Here is a 23,804-nt window from a genome sequence, read left to right on the forward strand (position 1 = left end):
ATCTGACAAACCTGACGCTTTTATCAGCTTTAAGATGTTACCCCGATTTAGGATATCATGGCTGCCTTTAGACTTGTATTCTGGATAGAAGAGGGTAGAGAGGTTGTCCCCACTCCGAACTGTGCTATTTGGCCTGGGCATTGCCTCTGTTTTGTCCATGATTGGCAATTGCGCAATTTTTATCAAAGGACCCATAAAAGGGATCTCGTTGCGCACAGTATCGGGCCTTTCATTATTTACATGACCAGAGTTCCAGTTTTCACTTGCTGGGAGTGCGCCCTGTTGGTAGTTGACACGATTTGCTGTATCTTCCTGCTTTAAAATGGGGCCTCCAGGCGGCCTTGTCACGAGACTCGGAGCATGATTCACATCTATTTCATTCTGCTTGATGTGTATATTAGGGGGAGCCGAGTTGGTAGTGTTTTTTTGTTCTTTTGCTTCAATGAGCAAGCATTTTCCCGGAGGGACCGTTGGTGGTTTCTTTACTGTTGGCGAGCTGGAAATGAGGCTCTTCCTTTTGTCACAATCTTGGTCAATTGGTTAATTGGTTGTGCTTCCGTTGTGGGTCAGAGGGATTTCCTTGCTCATCGTCTCCGGAGACACCAGGACGTCTAAGGCTGTTAAACATCGGGTAGAGGTTTAGGACTTGTTTGCCCCTTCTCATTTTGTTGCGTCCTTTCCGCTTCCTCTGTCTTTTGACTTTTCCCGCAGGGTTTTCCTCTTCTTGTTCAATTGGGGAGAGAGGGGTGGAACTGACTCTGCTAGTGACCTGGGGAGATAGCTTTCCTCTCGTGCCGCCACCTTGCGCCGTATTCTCTTCAGGTCGTGGGGAGTTGACAGCTTCTTCCTCTCTTAGCCTTGAATTAAAAACTGTTTTGGATTGACGAGCTTCGCTTGGATTACCTGAATTTGTATCGCTGCCATTCCTAGAGATAGGTGTAGCTTTTGCTATTTCTTTTAAGTATGCTACAAGCTTTTCCATTATGCCTGGAAGCGAACAAAGTTTCTCCACTATTGGTGAGCAATCTCATACTTGCTGCGGGCGATCTACAGTTTCCTGGGCCAGTCTAATCAGGCTGTTTAGATTTGAGATCCTTTCGTCGATTTTGGCAACATATACGGCAAGTGTATTTAGAAGGCTGATTTGAATGTCCATTTTATCAGCATGGTAGAATATAGCATCTGCTGACTTTTGAAGGATATCAAGGGCGGTAGCCCATGCTTTTTCTTGTGAGGGGACCTCGCTTTTGTCCTGCCTTGGAGTTACTGGTGGCTTAGGAGGGCCAGGATTTGAGTTCCCATATGAATTCAACATTTTTGCCCATTCCGTCGAATCGAGGTAGGAAAGCTCCTTCATGACACCCTCAGCATCTTCTGTGTTCGTTACGGTTTCAGTGTGCACTGGCTCAGATTTGCACACACGGTGTAGGTCCTGTTGGTTGCAACCACCCCCCCACAAAGGAGGTGCCTGGATTTTCCGTCGTAAAGGCGGTGTTAATGCCCTTGATGAAATGAAGGTTTGACGTTTCCAGCATTTTGGGCACCTAAGTACCGGGCAGCACCTGGAGCGGGCCGGCTGGGCCGCTTTTGGCCCCACTTGGCCCTCCTCAATCGGGCCATACCTCCTTGAAGCTGCCGGCTGCCCTGCGCTTTCAGTATCACAGCAGGGAGAGAGACAGCGCTGGAGAGACAGCGTTAGGGAGACAGTGTGAGTGGCGCCGAGCTGCTGTGCCGAGCCAAGCCAAGTCCGCTGAGGGTACTGGCAGGAGGAGTCCGGCTGCTTCAAAAGGCTGCTCCAAGGGGTCGGACCCAGTCCTTGGACCACCCGTCGTGACCTAACCACACCCGAAGAGGTAGGGGTGCAGCGTTTGAGGCTTGTGTTATCTAAAACTGTTGCTTGCCTTCTGGGCTTTGGGTTGGCGGGACACGGCGGAAAACAACCACACCTACTTGATTACTTACTCCCATACCCACACCCAGTCCCCCCTAAAAAACTGAGCCCTTCGGCTAAAGACTGTACCGTCGTCGCCGCCATCACCCTGAGTGCTGGGGTGCAGGCTGGCGAATAGAAGAGAAAGCGGGAACAAGGCAAGGGACACGAGTTTGTGAGTTTTATGCCTGAACGCTAGCTAACCTCTTGCGGCCCGAGGCGTGCAGGCATAAGAGATCAGTGATCAGTGATCTGGGCTTTGTGAAAAGGGTCCTGTGTCCAGCGACTCGTGGCCAGTAGCAGCTGATTAAAGCTCTGCCGTAGCAGAGGTCCAGCAGTAGTCCTGTGAGCCTTTCCTCAGTTAAGCTCCTCATCTATTTTGTTGCCTTGAGATGAGATCTGGCAGGGTGAGGATAACGGCTCCCCAAAGGAAAAAGAAAAGCAAAAGGAGAGACGTGAAGACAGTCTCGGACCCAGAACGGTCACTAATTCTGCTGCTGAGCGACACCTATACCACAATTGATAGCGAGTCTCAGGCCTCCAGGAAGTGTCCTGATACAAGGGCCAGTAAACCTATTGGAAATCAACCGAAGATAACAACAAAATTCAACTACATAAAGGACGCCGGGTCAACGGTTTTTTCTAGCAACAAGAACATCACTGGGCTTCCAACCCCCCTAAGCCCACTGGTGATCATTTCCAAGGGCCGCGCAGTAAATGGGGCATTAAGGACTGCTCAATGCATTTACAAGTCAACCACAGCTTCCATCAAACTGCTAACAGCAGTTCGAACCGCGCTCAGGTGGAGCCCAGTAAGGAAGACTCCCCCAAGACTGAGCGCGTGTCGTCACAACTCTTCTCCATCCAGATTCGCTATATCTATATCCAGCGTTGGCCTTAACACAAAGGAAATCGATACAGAACCAGCGGTAGAAAAAACTAGCATTTTGGAAAACTTTAACCAAAGGCTTCCTGAAGCCAGCTTCAGCATCCCGTGCAGTCAAAACGGAGAATCTGCGCTTCATTTCATCAAGGGTATTAACACTGTAAGATTATAAATAAAACAGATGATGAACTGCATCATATTCATAGCTCAAAGTTTTACAGAGCAAACATGGAGGAAGATAGGATAGACATCTCATAATTTACAGCAGATGAATGCTGGCTGATGTTATTGACTACTCTGCAAGCCACGGTAAAATCGTTAAAATTCCACTCCAATAAATAGAGGTGCAAATCTACCTCTTCAACACCTTAGTGTTGTTTGCTTTGGGGGTCGATTCCAAGCTTCAATATCTAAATATTTATCATAGCCCAGGCGACTTATGTGGCAGAATTAGGGTCAAAGAGTCACAACGCAGCAACTTGTGAGTGCTTCCTCATAATCAATAAACTCAGTTCACTGCTGCAAGCATTATCCTCAATTGCCACAGGTTTAAAAAAACAAATTGCACACCTCTCACCATCCGCTAGAACAGCATATAACCTCTGACACATCCATGACCTCTTTTGAAGTCAGCAAAGGAGTTCATAAAACGGCAAGTCCAAAAGGGGTTGACTGGCAATTAAACTAAACACTGCTTTTCTGTTTTTAATGCTAAGATTAATTTGTCTGACATGTCTGAATTACTTCTGGATTGAAAAATTCCAAAACAATTACCACATGAGCAACGAAATTATGCGCAATCTACATCTGGTCATGAGTTAAAAAGCCCAACACAGTTAAAGAATGAGCAACAAGATTTTGAACAATTAACATCAGGACCACAAAAACTCCTTAAGAAATGTGAACCAATAGATAAAGAAAGGCAATAAATTAAAACCTCAATCAGCCAAATTTTAAATAAAGAAAGAGTCATTACCAAACAGATTGAATACTTGTAATCCCCATGATACAGGCACTGACATTAAATCCAGCAATTTAATCTATACACCAGCACAATGAAAATACGACCCTCACTGCTATGAACAGTCTGCCCAAACCAAAACCCCTTTACAAAAGTAGGAGCAGCATCCAGGTGTTAAATGAGGAGACCCCAGTGGATGCACCCTTTAACAAGGCCTCTAAACTAGGCATCTACATTGAAGTTGCTGACCTAGGTATAGCAAAACTGATTATCACTTGACAGTGTACTCTTGGAAAGACATCAAGGAACCAGTAGCAACTTGTTGATCTTCCATCCCCAGCAAACTCAATGAACTCTCAAGACAGACATCAGTTGCCAGCTAATGAACTTTAATGTAAATCATGTTTGGCCAAGTGACCAAATAAGATGTCTTCCAACACAATGAAGCTCACAATTGCACCAGAATAGATGTTAAGGGTCTCATTTATGAAAAACGTTGCATCGCTGCGTGAAAACAGTGATGCAACAGTTTTCACTGTGCCTTACTTGCAACAGGATGGATGCACTGTATTTAATGTATGGCGCTCCATGTTGCAAGGAGTTACAATTGTGTCAGTATTTCTGATGTATCTGTAGGCGCAACAGCGGAGAATTGCTGGGGTGTGTCTGAAAACAAAGGCAACTCCACCAAAGGGGTCCTTTCAAATTTAGCAAGCCCTATGTGAGAGGGCCTGCGTCAGTCTTACGCCTGCTGTGAGACAGACGTAAGACATTGAGGCAATGGCGTCCAAGAAATTGTGCACTAAAATCTTATAGATTTCAATGTGCCACTTCTACGAGGCATTTTGTGGGGAAACGCCTACCCTACCTACATTATACCTGGCACATGTATAATGTGCCAGATATAATGCCTAGATGCGTCACTTTGTAAATAGGGTGCAACAAGGCACATTTTTAATGCTGCTGATGCGTCACAAAAAGTGACGCACTGGCAACGCAAAAATGTCGCACTGGAGGAACAAAAGTGTTGGTAAGCCTCATAAAAAAGGCACTAAATGTCTGCATTCAAGTAAGGAACGTAAAGTCACCTAATGATCAAGGAGTCCAAACCTATATTAAGGCATATGCAAATTGCCACTTTAGATTTTGTCTCAGACTGCCCTGAAACCAAAGCACAGTATTTGCAAGATATCACTGAGTTCCCAGACAAATACCAGTAATTTAGTGGTGCACATTTCTGGTGTGGATAGAAAAAGGTAGGGGTATATTCTCAAGGACTTATCGACAAGTTATTGGCACTTTAGCACAGCAAAAGTGGCAAAAGAATTATCGCCCCATTCTCAAGCTGGTGTAAACTGCCAATATCGCCAGTTTTCCAGCGATAGCTTCTGCAAACGGATGAGAGCAACAACTATCGCTAATGATAGGCAGAGTAGGCGTTCTCATGCGAAAAAGCCAGAAAACACTGCTTCACGATATTTTCAACGACCAGCCAGATCTGCGATGCGATCCAAAAACAAGCAACAAGGCGAGTTAGCAGCGAGGATTTAACACCTGCCTTTTACTTGTATAACGATTCAGAAAAGGGGGTGGTGATGAACAGAGTGTCTGAATTAAGCAGACCACTCTTACCCAGTCCAAAGATTAGGGTTTGATCCATCACCGTTATTTATCTCACTGCACCATCCCAGCTCAGAACCTGGCTATATGCAAATCAGTCTCTCCCTGGCCCAGTGCATCATGGGAACAGGGCAGACCAAACTACCAAGCCAATTCTTATACTTAGCCAGGTTCTGAGCTGGGATGGTGCAGTGAGCTAAAACGGTGATGGATCAAGCCCTGATCTGTTGACTGTGTATGAGTGTTCTGTTTAATTCAGATACTCTGTCCATCACCACCCACTTTTCTGAATCGTTTTGTCCACCATAAGCGTGGAAGGGTATACTCAGATGTGAATCCCTTGCTCATTGCACCATCAGGATTCAAGCAAGCCGGGCCGAAGACGGCTGTAATGCCAGAAACCGGTCCCCGGAAGTTTGTTTCCTTCCCAGTATAAGAATTGGCTTGGTAGTTTGGTCTGCCCTGTTCCCATGATGCACTGGGCCAGTCACAGACTAATTTGCATGTAGCCAGGTTCTGAGCTTAGATGGTGCAGTGACCTAAAAAACTGTGATGGATCAAGCCCTGATCTGTTGACTGGGTATGAGTGTTCTGTTTAATTCAGATACTCTGTCCATCACCACCCCCTTTTCTGAATCGTTTTACTTGCATAAAGCAGGACGACTGCCTACAGTATGAAAGGGAACCCACCCCAGAGCCACATCTGAAGACCAAACACATATTATGGAGAACACTGATCATGCAGTTCGGTGACCCAAGAGGTCCACAACACCCACTGCCACTACCCCCAGGACACCCTCCGGATCACTTTGTAGTTTTGCTTAACTGCTGTAGAGGAGGAGTTGTGTTATGGCCTGTCCTTTAAATCTCACTGATCAGGTATTCCACCAGTGATGTTTCAGGGGTACCTAATCAGTGAACCACCGAGGCAGCGCAGAACAGGACAGCAGACATTCTGAAAAGAGCATGGCCTCTCAGCCACTCAATAGCAGAATGTGTTGGAGAGATGGGCAGCCAAATATGTGTGAAAGAGCCAAGTCACCCATGAAAAAGAATGCACTCAATACCAAGTGTGGTGGTGATGTGCTGGACAGACCTGAGTATGCAGAGCACAGACCTGTCCATGTGGACATATACTGCTGGTGCTTGTAGTGTTGTGGACAGTGGACGCAACCATGTTACCTCAGGCAGTGGGGAAGACCTCGGTCATATAGCTGTGTCGTCCCCCCCTGTAAGCGTAAGCATCATCGCTGGCTGCGCACCTCCTGTGCACTTCAGGTGCTACTAACTCTGTGAGTCACAACTCATGGACCCTTTATGATTGAGTTACATACTGCAGACGCCACAATATCACCTTAGGCAGTGGGCAAGACCTTGGACAATGATGAGGAAGATGAGGCAGGTGTAACACACTCCACTGCAGCAGGAATATCCAGAAGGGACACAATCATGGATAATTTCTTCACATGAGCACGTTCAGCTCTGGTGCCCCTACCTCAGTGCACCACAAGTCATGGCCCCTTCTGATTGAATATAGGGTGACCTCTGTACCTGCTCTGGCTACCTCCATGATGCTTCGCAGTTGTTTGTGTTATGTTGGTGTTTTCTGTTTCTGCTTTGATAGTGATCACAGTTCAAGTTGTTTCCAGCACCAACCACTCCCTGAGGGCTGGCTCACACTCACCCCACACCCATCCAGCACAGGCATCACTGGATATGTGTACCTGGTAATAAAAAGGGGCCGGTCGCACGTTTCCATATCCAAGTGTGTCCGTGTGGTCATTATGTATGAATGATGGCCCCGGGCCCTACCACATTGCAATGTGCTGTGGACAGCGGTCACAGCATGCCACCTTAGGCAGTGGGTAAGAGCTTTGACATGTAGCTAAGTTGTCCCCCCTGTAAGCAACAATGTTGTAATGTAGCATGCACCCTGAGGGCAGGCTCACACGAACGGAGTAATGAAGGAGCACAAGCCTGCTCAGGTCCAGGATCATACATGCCAAGTTCTGTGTCTATCTGTACTGTCGTAGTATGAGCCAAATGTCTAGCCACATTAGCAGCACGAGTTCAGCCAGGCATGTACTCTACACCTGTGTCCGCCCAATCGTTACCGTAGGCCTAAACTCACGTGGCCGACCACCTTCAACGGCCAACATCACAACATCATTGTCAGGCTTGTGGACATGCGCAAAAAACGAGTGACAATACTGTGCCTTAGGAGTGCAAGTGATGCAATCGCGCAACGTACATAAGTATAAGGGTTCGGGGGAGAGAGGAACTGTAGTGAGGAAACGTAACACACAGTGATGCCGCTCATTTGCCACATCCAAGAAATTTCAAACATGAATTCGAAGTCACACACATCACAAACCCCACCCCTAACAAGCCACATTACATTTCCAGAAAGCAAGCAGATGACAAACTAACATTAGGGATGAAAGCTCCTTTGTTTGAACTATCAGGCGGGAGCACATCTGCAGCTCCGGCCTCAGAATTGCATGTGCCTCCCACCCCCTGACAGATACCATAGCAGTTGATGATGACTCCCACAATACGCACAGCCCGACGAAGGAACAACCTATACACATCCCACAGACAGTGCTCATAGTTATCTTACATTGAATGGCCTTCACACTTTTTTTTAAATTTTATTTAGTTGTTTCACGGCATAAATACATCATCATAAATCAGAAAAAAACATCAAAATACAAATGGAGAATGGCCTATTTCATCCAAAACAAAAACCATAATATCATTTATATACAGAACATCCAAAATGATAATTATAACCGCATTGAGAGTAGATAGAATTCTCAGTCTTCATAGTAATCTGAAAAAGCCCCCCAGATTTTCAATCCAATTTTTTTTCCTTTTCCTAGACCCGGAAACAGAAAAAAGACCCCACTCCAATTTATATAAATTATACATTTGTGCTCGCCATTGCTGAAATAACAGTGGATTTTCCTGGAGCCACTCTGAGGCAATACATATGCGTGCAAGAGTCATTGTAAAAAAAAAAAAATGAAAACAATATAGTCTATCAGCAGGGTTATCATAAGGAATCTTCCCCAGCATCAACATAGAGGGGGTGATCATCAGGCGAACATTAAGCACTAAAGACATACATTTTTCAATATCTTCTAAAAATCCCGCCAATCTGGGACAAGAAAAAAAATGTGTAAGCAATCTGCATGATCGGCTTTACACCGAAAACATTTACCATCATAACCCTGTCCCCATTTTGACATTCGTTGTGGTGTATAATATAAATCAAATAAAGTTTTGAAAAACTGTGCCTTTAGGTTAGCCGACATTAAAACTTCTTTGGAGAGCGAGATAAGATCTTCCACATCTACCGCCGTATCTCCTAAGGTATTGGCCCATTTTACCCTTATTTTCTCCAGATCATCTGGTTTTTCCTCCACAAGCATTCTTTACAAAGTGCCAGTTTTCACCTGGCGACCTATTCCCTCAACAACTTGATGCTTTTGTAAACTTAGTTTTTGTCTAGTGAGAAAGTCCCTTATTTGTAAAAAAATTTAAAAATAACTTCTGGGTAGCCTAAACCGATCACTTAATTCCACAAATGATTTACACTTGCCATCCGCCAGATAGAAATCCCCCAACCATATCACCACCTTTTTTTGCCATTTTAAGGCCATTCCATCCGAAAATATAGTAGGCAATAACCTTGATGCGGTAAAGGGAGTGTAAAACGCCAGCTTCCCAATTCCAATTGTACGAGTCAGCCATCTCCAAGTCTTATAAGCTCCTATTAATACCTTGAATCGGGTTCGCTTGTAGTAACTACCATCAATTTCAATGAAAAAACTTTGTCTCGCATGTGACCCCATCAAAATATCAAATATTGATGGATGATTGTACATGAGTTCCGTTGATTCCCCTATAGTCAGCACTCTCATTCTTAATAAAAAAAAAACTATATAGTAGAGAAAAAAATCTGGTACCCCTAACCCTCCCCTTTCAAATGGTAGCATCAAAAATTGAATGGCCCGTCTAGGTTTCCCGGGGCTCCAAATACATTTTCCACATAGAGATTGTAAGGCCTGTAACTTGGGTTTTGGAAATTCCAAGGGTATTGATCTAAACAAATATAGCACTTTAGGTAAGACATTCATTTTTATAACGTTAGTCCGTCCAATGATAGTCAGAAATAGACGTTCCCATATCTGGAGAGAGATCTTAATTTTATCATATACATTTTTCCAATTCACATCCATCAGTTCACTTCGTCAGCCCGCATGCCCTCCCCTCCACTGACTACATCCTCCTGGGGGACCTCAACTTCCACCTGGAGAACAACAACGACCGCAACACCATCACCCTGCTCGACAACCTCGCCAACCTTGGACTCAAGCAGCTGGTGTCCACCCCCACCCACCTCGCCGGACACACCCTTGACGCCGTCTTCCCATCCAGCAAAGACATCGCCTTCAGCCACGCCACTGGACTCCACTGGACGGACCACAGCTGCGTCCACTTCACCTTCAGAAGAACAACGATACACCACCACCAGCAACCGGTTGCCCGAAGAAGCTGGAACAAGATCACAGCCAACCAGCTCGCCGCTTCCCTGAGCCTGCACGCCCCCGCCAGCTCAGCGAACCCCAGCCAGGCGGCCGACAACCTCACGAAGTGGATCAACAACTGCGCGGACGAACTCGCCCCACTGAGGACCCCGCCCAGCAGACCCGGCAGTAAGAAGGCCCCATGGTTCACCGACGAACTCAAGAGCTCCAAGAAGAACTGCCGAGCCCTCGAAAAAGCCTGGAGAAGGGAACCAACACCGGACAACATGACCGCCCTCAAGCTTGCCACCCGGAAGCACCACCAACTGATCCGCGCCACTAAGAAAACTGCATTCAAGGACCGGCTGGACAACAACGCACACAATTGCAAGGAACTCTTCAACATCGTCAAAGAGCTCTCCAAACCCAACGCCGGAAACAACGACATCACCCCATCGCAAGACCTCTGCAATTCCCTCGCCTCCTACTTCCTCAACAAGATCGCGGACATACACAACAGTTTCAGCACCCAACCGACGCACGCCACAACCGAACCACCGCCCCCCACCACCACCCTCCGCTCCTGGACTCCGATCAGCCCCGAAGACACCATCCGCATGACGAACTCCATCCACTCCGGATCTCCGACCGACCCCTGCCCTCACCACGTTTTCAACAAGTCCGGCGTGATCATCGCACCCCACCTGCGGGACATCATCAACACCTCCTTCGACACCGCCACCTTCCCGGAGAGCTGGAAGCACGCCGAACTCAGCGCCCTACTAAAGAAACCTACAGCGGACCCCACCGAACTCAAGAATTACCGCCCCATCTCGCTCCTCCCGTTCCCAGCCAAAGTCATCAAGAAGACCGACAACAAGCAGCTGGCCGCCTTCCTCGAGACAAATGGATCCCTCGACCTCTCACAGTCTGGTTTCCGAGCCAACCACAGCACCGAGACCGCCCTCATCACTGCCACCGATGACATCCGAGCCCTGATGGACAACGGTGAAACAGCGGCCCTCATCCTCCTAGACCTCTCCGCGGCATTCGACACTGTCTGCCACCGCACCCTAGTGCAGCGCCTTAGCAACGTAGGAATCCAGGAGAAGGCACTAGAGTGGATCATCTCCTTCCTCGACGGAAGAACACAGAGAGTCCGTCTACCACCGTACAAGTCAGAGGCCACCGAAGTCATCTGCGGCGTCCCTCAAGGATCCTCGCTGAGCCCCACCCTCTTCAACGTCTACATGAGCCCCCTCGCGGCCATCGCACGCCAACACAACCTCAACATCATCTCCTACGCTGACGACACCCAGCTGATCCTCTCCCTGACCAACGACCCCGCCGCCGCCAAAGCCAACCTTCACGAAGGGATGAAAGACGTAGCCGAGTGGATGACGACCAGCCGCCTGAAACTGAACTCAGACAAGACGGAAGTCCTCATCCTGGGTTCCTCGCCCTCCGCCTGGGATGACTCCTGGTGGCCTCCCGCCCTAGGCAGCGCACCCAAACCGACAGACAACGCACGCAACCTGGGCTTCATCTTGGACTCCTCCCTCACCATGACCAGACAGTCAACGCCGTCTCCTCGTCATGCTTCAACATCCTGCACATGCTACGGAAGATCTTCCGGTGGATCCCCACCGAGACCAGGAAGACGGTCACCCAGGCCCTCGTCACCAGCCGACTGGACTATGGCAACGCCCTCTATGCCGGAACCACCGCCAAGCTCCAGAAGAGACTTCAGCGGATCCAGAACGCCTCAGCCAGACTCATCCTCGACATCCCACGACACAGCCACATCTCTGGACATCTGAGAGATCTTCATTGGCTCCCCGTCAACAAAAGAATCACCTTCCGCCTCCTCACCCACACACACAAAGCCCTACATGACCAAGGCCCGAGCTACCTCAACAACCGCATCAACTTCTACGCTCCCAAACGACATCTCCGATCAGCCAGCCACGCCCTCGCCACCGTCCCCCGCATCCGAAGAACGACAATAGGAGGAATGTCCTTCTCCTACCTGGCCGCCAAGACCTGGAACTCCCTCCCGACCGACCTGCGCGTAACCCAAAACCCCCTCTCCTTCAGGAAGAAGCTCAAGACCTGGCTTTTCGAGCAGTAGAAGCACTCCCCCCCCTAGCGCCTTGAGACCCTCCGGGTAAGTAGTGCGCTATATAAATGTCTGTGATTGATTGCTTGATTGATTTTCCTGGAGCCACTCTGAGGCAATACATATGCGTGCAACAGTCATTGTAAAAAGAAAAAAATTAAAACAATATAGTCTATCAGCAGGGTTATCATAAGAAATCTTCTCCAGCATCAACATAGAGGGAGTGATCATCAGGCGAACATTAAGCACTAAAGACATACATTTTTCAATATCTTCTAAAAATCCAGCCAATCTGGGACAAGAAAAAAAATGTGTAAGCAATCTGCATGATCGGCTTTACACCGAAAACATTTACCATCATAACCCTCTCCCCATTTTGACATTCGTTGTGGTTTATATAAATCAAATAAAGTTTTGAAAAACTGTGCCTTTAGGTTAGCCGACATTAAAACTTCTTTGGAGAGCGAGATGAGATCTTCCACATCTACCGCCGTATCTCCTAAGGTATTGGCCCATTTTACCCTTATTTTCTCCAGATCATCTGGTTTTTCCTCCACAAGCATTCTATACAAAGTGCCAGTTTTCACCTGGCGACCTATTCCCTCAACAACTTGATGCTTTTGTATACTTAGTTTTTGTCTAGTGAGAAAGTCCCTTATTTGTAAAAAAATTTAAAAATAACTTCTGGGTAGCCCAAACCGATCACTTAATTCCACAAATGATTTACACTTGCCATCCGCCAGATAGAAATCCCCCAACCATATCACCCCCTTTTTTTGCCATTTTAAGGCCATTCCATCCGAAAATATAGTAGGCAATAACCTTGATGCGGTAAAGGGAGTGTAAAACGCCAGCTTCCCAATTCCAATTGTACGAGTCAGCCATCTCCAAGTCTTATAAGCTCCTATTAATACCTTGAATCGGGTTCGCTTGTAGTAACTACCATCAATTTCAATGAAAAAACTTTGTCTCGCATGTGACCCCATCAAAATATCAAATATTGATGGATGATTGTACATGAGTTCCGTTGATTCCCCTATAGTCAACATTCTCATCCTTAATAAAAAAAAAAACTATATAGTAGAGAAAAAAATCTGGTACCCCTAACCCTCCCCTTTCAAATGGTAGCATCAAAAATTGAATGGCCCGTCTAGGTTTCCCGGGGCTCCAAATACATTTTCCACATAGAGATTGTAAGGCCTGTAACTTGGGTTTTGGAAATTCCAAGGGAATTGATCTAAACAAATATAGCACTTTAGGTAAGACATTCATTTTTATAACGTTAGTCCGTCCAATGATAGTCAGAAATAGACGTTCCCATATCTGGAGAGAGATCTTAATTTTATCATATACATTTTTCCAATTCACATCCATCAGTTCACTTCGTCAGCCCGCATGCCCTCCCCTCCACTGACTACATCCTCCTGGGGGACCTCAACTTCCACCTGGAGAACAACAACGACCGCAACACCATCACCCTGCTCGACAACCTCGCCAACCTTGGACTCAAGCAGCTGGTGTCCACCCCCACCCACCTCGCCGGACACACCCTCGACGCCGTCTTCCCATCCAGCAAAGACATCGCCTTCAGCCACGCCACTGGACTCCACTGGACGGACCACAGCTGCGTCCACTTCACCTTCAGAAGAACAACGATACACCACCACCAGCAACCGGTTGCCCGAAGAAGCTGGAACAAGATCACAGCCGACCAGCTCGCCGCTTCCCTGAGCCTGCACCCCCCCGCCAGCTCAGCGAACCCCAGCCAGGCCGCCGACAACCTCACGAAGTGGATCAACAACTGCGCGGACGAACTCGCCCCACTGAGGACCCCGCCCAGCAGACCCGGCAGTAAGAAGGCCCCATGGTTCACCGACGAACTCAAGAGCTCCAAGAAGAACTGCCGAGCCCTCGAAAAAGCCTGGTGAAGGGAACCAACACTGGACAACATGACCGCCCTCAAGCTTGCCACCCGGAAGCACCACCAACTGATCCGCGCCACTAAGAAAACTGCATTCAAGGACCGGCTGGACAACAACGCACACAATTGCAAGGAACTCTTCAACATCGTCAAAGAGCTCTCCAACCCCAACGCCGGAAACAACGACATCACCCCATCGCAAGACCTCTGCAATTCCCTCGCCTCCTACTTCCTCAACAAGATCGCAGACATACACAACAGTTTCAGCACCCAACCGACGCACGCCACAACCGAACCACCGCCCCCCACCACCACCCTCTGCTCCTGGACTCCGATCAGCCCCGAAGACACCATCCGCATGATGAACTCCATCCACTCCGGATCTCCGACCGACCCCTGCCCTCACCATGTTTTCAACAAGGCCGGCGCGATCATCGCACCCCACCTGCGGGACATCATCAACACCTCCTTCGACACCGCCACCTTCCTGGAGAGCTGGAAGCACGCCGAACTCAGCGCCCTACTAAAGAAACCTACAGCGGACCCCACCGAACTCAAGAATTACCGCCCCATCTCGCTCCTCCCGTTCCCAGCCAAAGTCACCGAGAAGACCGTCAACAAGCAGCTGGCCGCCTTCCTCGAGACAAATGGATCCCTCGACCCCTCACAGTCTGGTTTCCGAGCCAACCACAGCACCGAGACCGCCCTCATCACTGCCACCGATGACATCCGAGCCCTGATGGACAACGGTGAAACAGCGGCCCTCATCCTCCTAGACCTCTCCGCGGCATTCGACACTGTCTGCCACCGCACCCTAGTGCAGCGCCTTAGCAACGTAGGAATCCAGGAGAAGGCACTAGAGTGGATCATCTCCTTCCTCGACGGAAGAACACAGAGAGTCCGTCTACCACCGTACAAGTCAGAGGCCACCGAAGTCATCTGCGGCGTCCCTCAAGGATCCTCGCTGAGCCCCACCCTCTTCAACGTCTACATGAGCCCCCTCGCGGCCATCGCACGCCAACACAACCTCAACATCATCTTCTACGCTGACGACACCCAGCTGATCCTCTCCCTGACCAACGACCCCGCCGCCGCCAGAGCCAACCTTCACGAAGGGATGAAAGACGTAGCCGAGTGGATGACGACCAGCCGCCTGAAACTAAACTCAGACAAGACGGAAGTCCTCATCCTGGGTTCCTCGCCCTCCGCCTGGGATGACTTCTGGTGGCCTCCCGCCCTAGGCAGCGCACCCAAACCGACAGACAACGCACGCAACCTGGGCTTCATCTTGGACTCCTCCCTCACCATGACCAGACAGTCAACGCCGTCTCCTCGTCATGCTTCAACATCCTGCACATGCTACGGAAGATCTTCCGGTGGATCCCCACCGAGACCAGGAAGACGGTCACCCAGGCCCTCGTCACCAGCCGACTGGACTATGGCAACGCCCTCTATGCCGGAACCACCGCCAAGCTCCAGAAGAGACTCCAGCGGATCCAGAACGCCTCAGCCAGACTCATCCTCGACATCCCACGACACAGCCACATCTCTGGACATCTGAGAGATCTTCATTGGCTCCCCGTCAACAAAAGAATCACCTTCCGCCTCCTCACCCACGCACACAAAGCCCTACATGACCAAGGCCCGAGCTACCTCAACAACCGCATCAACTTCTACGCTCCCAAACGACATCTCCGATCAGCCAGCCACGCCCTCGCCACCGTCCCCCGCATCCGAAGAACGACAATAGGAGGAATGTCCTTCTCCTACCTGGCCGCCAAGACCTGGAACTCCCTCCCGACCGACCTGCGCGTAACCCAAAACCCCCTCTCCTTCAGGAAGAAGCTCAAGACCTGGCTTTTCGAGCAGTAGAAGCACTCCCCCCCCCCTAGCGCCTTGAGACCCTCCGGGTAAGTAGTGCGCTATATAAATGTCTGTGATTGATTGATTGATTGATTTTCCTGGAGCCACTCTGAGGCAATACATATGCGTGCAACAGTCATTGTAAAAAGAAAAAAATGAAAACAATATAGTCTATCAGCAGGGTTATCATAAGAAATCTTCTCCAGCATCAACATAGAGGGAGTGATCATCAGGCGAACATTAAGCACTAAAGACATACATTTTTCAATATCTTCTAAAAATCCAGCCAATCTGGGACAAGAAAAAAAATGTGTAAGCAATCTGCATGATCGGCTTTACACCGAAAACATTTACCATCATAACCCTCTCCCCATTTTGACATTCGTTGTGGTTTATATAAATCAAATAAAGTTTTGAAAAACTGTGCCTTTAGGTTAGCCGACATTAAAACTTCTTTGGAGAGCGAGATGAGATCTTCCACATCTACCGCCGTATCTCCTAAGGTATTGGCCCATTTTACCCTTATTTTCTCCAGATCATCTGGTTTTTCCTCCACAAGCATTCTATACAAAGTGCCAGTTTTCACCTGGCGACTTATTCCCTCAACAACTTGATGCTTTTGTATACTTAGTTTTTGTCTAGTGAGAAAGTCCCTTATTTGTAAAAAAATTTAAAAATAACTTCTGGGTAGCCCAAACCGATCACTTAATTCCACAAATGATTTACACTTGCCATCCGCCAGATAGAAATCCCCCAACCATATCACCCCCTTTTTTTGCCATTTTAAGGCCATTCCATCCGAAAATATAGTAGGCAATAACCTTGATGCGGTAAAGGGAGTGTAAAACGCCAGCTTCCCAATTCCAATTGTACGAGTCAGCCATCTCCAAGTCTTATAAGCTCCTATTAATACCTTGAATCGGGTTCGCTTGTAGTAACTACCATCAATTTCAATGAAAAAACGTTGTCTCGCATGTGACCCCATCAAAATATCAAATATTGATGGATGATTGTACATGAGTTCCGTTGATTCCCCTATAGTCAACACTCTCATTCTTAATAAAAAAAACTATATAGTAGAGAAAAAAATCTGGTACCCTTAACCCTCCCCTTTCAAATGGTAGCATCAAAAATGTAATGGCCCGTCTAGGTTTCCCGGGGCTCCAAATACATTTTCCACATAGAGATTGTAAGGCCTGTAACTTGGGTTTTGGAAATTCCAAGGGTATTGATCTAAACAAATATAGCACTTTAGGTAAGACATTCATTTTTATAACGTTAGTCCGTCCAATGATAGTCAGAAATAGACGTTCCCATATCTGGAGAGAGATCTTAATTTTATCATATACATTATTCCAATTCACATCAATCAGTTCTGTCATATTGGTTTTGATCAATATCCCAAGGTAAGTAACCTCCCCCACCACTCTCTCATCCTCCCAAGTTAAGGCTTCTGAACATAAAATCTGAGTCTTCGATGTATTACGTTTATAGCCAGTTATGGCTCCAAATTCTTTTGCAAGCCTCTCAATCTCTAGTATAGCAGTGTCTGGCCTATCTGTAACCACTGCGATATCGTCCGCATAGGCGAAGACAGAAAAACAAAAATCAGATACAATAAAGGGAGGGATTAAGGGATTCTGACTTAATTGTTCTACAAACGGGTTGATATACAAAGCAAATAATAACGGAGAGCATGGACAGCCTTGGCGAGTCCCTCTAGTGATGTTTAAAGAGTCAGAGAGCGCTCCCAAGGCAGAAATGTTGGCAGTAGGTTTAATATATAAAGATTTAATTCCCTTAATATAATTCTGGCCAAAACCCATTTTAGCCCTTAATTTCCACAAATAGTCCCAACACACCCGGTCAAACGCTTTTTCTGCGTCTAACAGAAACTTCTGTTTATTTACAGCCGCAATATCGAACAACGTAATTACTTTATTAATATGGTCCACAGTTCCTCTTTTAGGGATAAAACCATGTTGTTGTCGAGAAACTAAAAATGATACGACTTTGGATAATCTGTTGGTCAGAATCTTTGAATAAATCTTATTATCCACATTCAATAAAGATATTGGACGGTAAGATCCGACATTATCCGCAGGTTTACCTTTTTTACAAAAGACCGCAATGGTTGCATCCAACCATGTACTAGGAGGGTTTCCCTGCTGTGCTTCCAATATTACATGAAGCATTTCATCCTTTAGAATATTGAAAAACATTTTGTATACTTCAACAGGTATTCTATCTGAACCAGCCGCCTTACCAACTGCCAGACTCTTCACTGCTATCTCTAGCTCTGCCATAGTTATTGGTAGATCCAATTCATCTGCCATTAGGGGATCTAAAACTTTCAACCCTGCCTCCAATCTGGCACACCACTGCATATTTGTATCTAAACTTTCATCCTTTGAATACAGTTCTGCGTAAAAACTTTGGAATATTCTAAGAATAAATTCCGGCTCTGAGTGCGATATACCCTGAGCATCTTTCATTGATCTAATGTTCCAAGCTGACTGCTTCATTCGTAGTCTTACCGCTAGTCTTTTACCAATTTTTTCCCCAAATTCAAGACTTTGCATTTTGGATGTTAAAAATCTCTTTGCAATTTCTGTATCCCAAAAGCCAAGAATATTAGCTCTAGCCTTTGCCACCTCATTTTCGACCTCCCATAGCTCTTTTCTACCCTGGACAACTTCCCTAGTTAGCAGAATCTCTGCTTTAGCCAACAGCTCATATAGTTTATCAAGTTCTTTTTTAAATCTTTTACGTTGCCAAGATGAAAAACTAATGCACTCTCCCCGGAACCCCGCTTTGAAAGTATCCCACACTATACCGGTATTGGGCGTGCCATGATTATTAAGAAAAAAAGATTGGATCCACCTTCTCATATGTGTATTAAATTCTTCATTCAACCCCAATTTCCGATCATACGAAAAAGTAGGTGGTACTGCCCTATTCGTTTGCCTCTGTATTTCAATCATTATTGGAGAATGATCAGAAGTAATTCTGGGATAGATTCTAATTTGAGCCCCTTCCACCTAACTTTCTGGAGCAAAAAAATAATCTAGTCTGACTAATTTTTTATGGGGATGTGAATAAAAAGTAAATCCATTATCCCCCTCACAAAGCTTTCCCCATACATCAATTAGGCCTTGATCTTGTAATAAATTGACAAGAGCTTTATACACTCTCGGTTTCCGGCCTTTATAATTTCCATACCCATCCAATAATGCATTATTCAACAGATTTATATTCATATCCCCACAAATCACTATCGGCTGTCGAAAATTAACTAACTCCAAATAATTTCCATCAGCGGGGCAGGGTCATCCAAGTTAGCCCCATAAACGGTAGCCAAAGTTACCTGCCTGCCCCCACTTTTACACTCTACGATAGCCCAACGCCCATTTTTGTCCACAACCTTCCGACCAACACTTGTAGTATTATCTTTAATTAGTATAGCTACCCCCCTTATCAAGCTAATCTGTCTAGAAGCAGCGACTAATGTAAAGCCCAAATCTTTTAGCACCTCCCTTTTTGACCACGGAATATGGGTTTCCTGTACAAATACGACATCAGGTTGTATATATTTCAATTCTGCAGCTATTTTCTGTCTTTTCATCGGATTATCGGATTATTCAGTCCAGATACATTCAGTGAGCAAATTCTTACCCTTTTCCCACCATTTTAGTTCTAAATATCCAATCATGACTATCACATTCTGTCTACCACCCTTTATCCCAAAAACAAAAACAAAAACAGAAATGAGTAATGCAGAACCCTTCTTTTCAGATAACCTTTTAACCACATTTTTTCCATGTATTTTGCCGTGAACTCTTTTTCCCCCTTTATTACACCCCCTGTGACCCCTTTCCTCACCCAACCTCCCTCTTCAGACTCACCCACCTTCCCCACCCTGCCCTTCTCCCTTAATAGAGGCTTTAGGACTTATGGTCCTTTGATGCAAGTTTGCCCCAGCAACCCCCTACAGTTCCCCCTACAGAGTTTTGTCACAGTCCTTAAGAAACATAATCCCCCTATTTTGGTGAAAACTCCTGAGCAAACTTATAAATCAAAATTAAGCAAACAACAATTATATTCCATATCTCTCTGCAATTACAATTACAATGTCATCAAAAATTCTTTGGCAGCGATTTCAGTCATAAAGAATCTGGTGCGATCCTTATGAATAACTTTAAGCTTAGCAGGAAACATTAAATATGCCTGCGCACCTTTTCCTTAATATTGAGATATGAGCTGTCTTAACTGCCATCGAGTCTCAACAGATTGTTTGCAGAGATCAGGTCTTACAAAAAATTCACAGCCAAGAGCCTTACATTTTTTGTCAGGACGCGCTTTCATAAATAATTCCTCCCGGGCCTGAAAACTATTAAAAGCCACTATTATAGCTCGTGGTTTCTGATCCTGTGGGTTAACTCTGAAAGGGAATCTGTGGGCCCTTTCCACCTCCCCTTCACACTTACCCCAACACCATCCCAGGCGTACAAATGTTGCACACTAAAACAACTCATTGATCTGAGCTGTGGCATTTCATCCACAGAACTGGTGCAGGTCTAACACAATGGCAGAACATCCCATGTCACATGGAACTGTACCGTGCAAGTATGATGCATTTACTGGGGCACTGCCATTGGCAGTGATGTAGATCAGTTACTGGCTAAGCACCCGCCTTGCCAACGTCACCTGCGTTCAGCCTGTGTTGCATTTTCAATCGTGCATATTCGAGTGGTGCATGGATGTCTGCCTATCCAACAGGATGGTAGATTAACTGGATTTTGACATGTGTGTGCTCCCCCTGGTGGCACACTACCAGGAATGTCACTGTGATACCCGTTTATGGGTTGCCTTGATACTTGACATACATGCTGGAAGCTGGACCTGGGAGATTGCACAAATCCTTGTGTGCAGTGACCACATTGAACCTCTCCCCTATTGGGCTGTAGTGCAAGTTGGTGAAAGGGGATGGACGCAGCACATCTGTCTGTACCTGCTAATGGATGGACTTGCCGTCCTGTTTGATGAAGTAGACAACAACCTTATGTTGGGAATATTAGCCTACAAAGCTGCAATCGCTTTCTTGGACAAGTAACTACGTACCTGCAGTACGTACCAACAGTTTGGAACACATTGCACATGTTCCGACACCTTGTTGTATCTTGGAGATCTCGTCACATATCCCACGACAACAGTGGACATGGCTGTATTCGCCTGAACTCTGAGTACATGAGCGGACAACAACGCAGCTTAACACACACCAGTGAAAGGTGTGGCACTCCCCTGGAGTAGACAGCAGCGCTTGCCAACGTTCCTCATTCTGACATACTGCTGCATTGCTCTGCATGTTGTGGCACTTATCTTGCCCGTACTGACACGCATATGCTAATAAACTCTATGCACCTTCACTTGTATTCAACTGTGATGAGTGTTGATTTGAATGACAATGTGTGACTCAATGCCTATCTGGGTCACAGCCATAAATGCGCATTGATAGCATTATGCAGTGAGTACCTTTTTGTGGAATCACTGCCCCTACATTCATCCATACTTTCATTCTTGATTGATCATGGCCATGACACATCTGTGTGAATTGGAATGTTTTATTTGCATTCAGTGGAGAGTTGAAGCTTAACCAGTACAGGGTCATGCTAATCCCATTTTACATTTTTGGCTCGTGGAGGGCCAGCCAGAGTCCTTTCGAGATTGGCAAGTTCATAGAAAGTGGAAGACTACAGTCCGCAGTGTGATTGCTGTGTCATTGGTAACCAAACCAAATATGGCAGTCCATGTCGAGCTCCAAGTTGAGTATCGCTTAGTGTATAGCGGGACAGTGGGAGGTGTTATTCGAAGTCATGATGCAGAGAGCAGAACCAAGCTGAACCCGGCCACATGGCGGAGATGAATGCACCACTTCATTCTTACCACAAAGCCAGATTCATCATCCTCTTCGTCCTCTGATGTGTCAGGTGCCTCACACACGGGTGGTGTTTTGTCTGCATCAATGTATGGCAGTGACACATCAAGGGCCAGAGTTGGAATGACTGACAAACTGTGTGGCACTGACACTTCAGGAGGAGGAGATGTGGATGGAGTGGTAGCACAAGCATCCATCTGCGCCTGGCCTTGTGTTGACAATGCCATGATGTGGATCTGCAGGGCATGTGTCACAACGTCAATGGTACTATATAACCACTAACCTCGGAGAGAAATCAGCAGGAACGATGGCACGTAGCTATACCCCCTTCTTCCCCAGGAAGCAAGTACCCATAGAGTTATGTTCACACTGCTATGCACACAAGCTCCACAGGGAAAAGGGAAATGGATAAAATAATAAACGGTTGCCGATAATAATCCCCTCTGCTGGTAGATATTGGTGTCATCGAATACAGACCCTCGAGGATGCACTGGGAATCTTCTACCACTAGTAACTGCAGGTTTTAGGATGAGAAATAAACCATAGATCAGAATATATCAGATAACACCCCAATAGATTCTTACTACAAGAAATCATGCACACTTACTAAGGGTACGGCAGTATTCAGAGTGCAGAGAATCTCTCTAACTGGCAGAGTCACTTAGATTCCAATAGCATACTCAGCTTTGTGAAGTAATAATAGAGTAACCTCCCAATAATCTGCTTGGGGATTCGTAAGCACCTATGAAGCACTCCTGTGCTCTCATGAAGGATAATATCCAAATGGTTTAAAGTAAAATCATCAAAACGGAAAACAAAATAAAAAGCAAAATCATCAAGGAGGAAAATTCGTGGTGCAGCAAAATCATCAAGGAGGAAAATACTCGGTAAAGCAAAATCAGCAAGGAGGATAATACAATGCAGGCAAACAGGGGACCGAGCTTCGATTCACTCAAAGAAGCTCAGTCGTCACAGCATGGGTCTATGTGAGAGCAAAGGATTGAGAAAATAGCCTATCCCAAAAACCCGAGTGACTGAGAACGGAAATGCGCTCCTGCGCAGTTCTCCAGGTCATGGTGTTTTTTAAAATTCCTGAGCAGGTTACACAAGCAGAGGCAGAACACCTCAGTAGCGGCTCGGTTCCAGCCGTGAGTTAATAAAAAACACACAAAGAAACAGTCAAGCAGGAACAGACTACGCAGACTGCGTGTCACTCCTGCCAGGGGTTTTAATACTTGCAATTCAAGGCCTTAATACGTCGGAAGCCTCCCGAAGCACGGAAATCCTCTTCTCCTAGGACACGAAGCGAGCTGGATACTCTGCAGGTTCTGGATTGGCAAGCCCCGTCTTTCTGACATGGAAGAGCTTTGCAGGGGATGCCGATCTAGGCGCTTCCAGGTCAGGCCTCGAGGCTTCTGGGTAATGTAGTTTGCTTTGTCTCCTCTGGCATTTACACCTTGCAAAAGCCTTGTAATTGTCGTGATCGCTACAGCATGGAAGATCACAGCTACATCTTGCTGGTGTGCAGCTTTGACAGCCATTTGTGAGGCTTGCATCCGCTCCATGTTCTCCATGATCATTTGCATGTGACCCAACTCCTTGCTGACATTGCTGGGGCCACTCTGATTAGACAGTTGTTCTTGGCTTAGAGGCATGACTCCAGCAATGTCAGCCATTGCTTGTTGTAGAGCAAGGAATGGACAGTGGGTGTCTGTTAGGGACTGTGAGTGGTCCCTGATGGGACTTAGACACCCAGGTATGGCATCTAGTTTGACTGCCATGAGGTCCAACCCAACTCCCAGCTGGTCCAACATCCTCCTGGCACCCTGACACACGGCGTTGGAAGGCCATGTGGTGGTTGGGGGTCCTGGGAGACAGCTGTGGTGGTGGGTGCTTCCTGCTGTGTGGTATGTGCAGGGGGTGGGGTCTCATGGATGCAGCTGTGCTGCCCTGCTCCTGGAGGTGGGGTGCCAGAGCTGTCCCTGAGCTGTTGGTGTCGATTTTGGAGAGGTCCTCTTCATCATCAGTGCTGAGTTG

The sequence above is a fragment of the Lissotriton vulgaris genome, chromosome 10, assembly GCF_964263255.1.
Source record: "Lissotriton vulgaris chromosome 10, aLisVul1.2, whole genome shotgun sequence".
In the NCBI taxonomy this organism is placed as follows: domain Eukaryota; kingdom Metazoa; phylum Chordata; class Amphibia; order Caudata; family Salamandridae; genus Lissotriton; species Lissotriton vulgaris.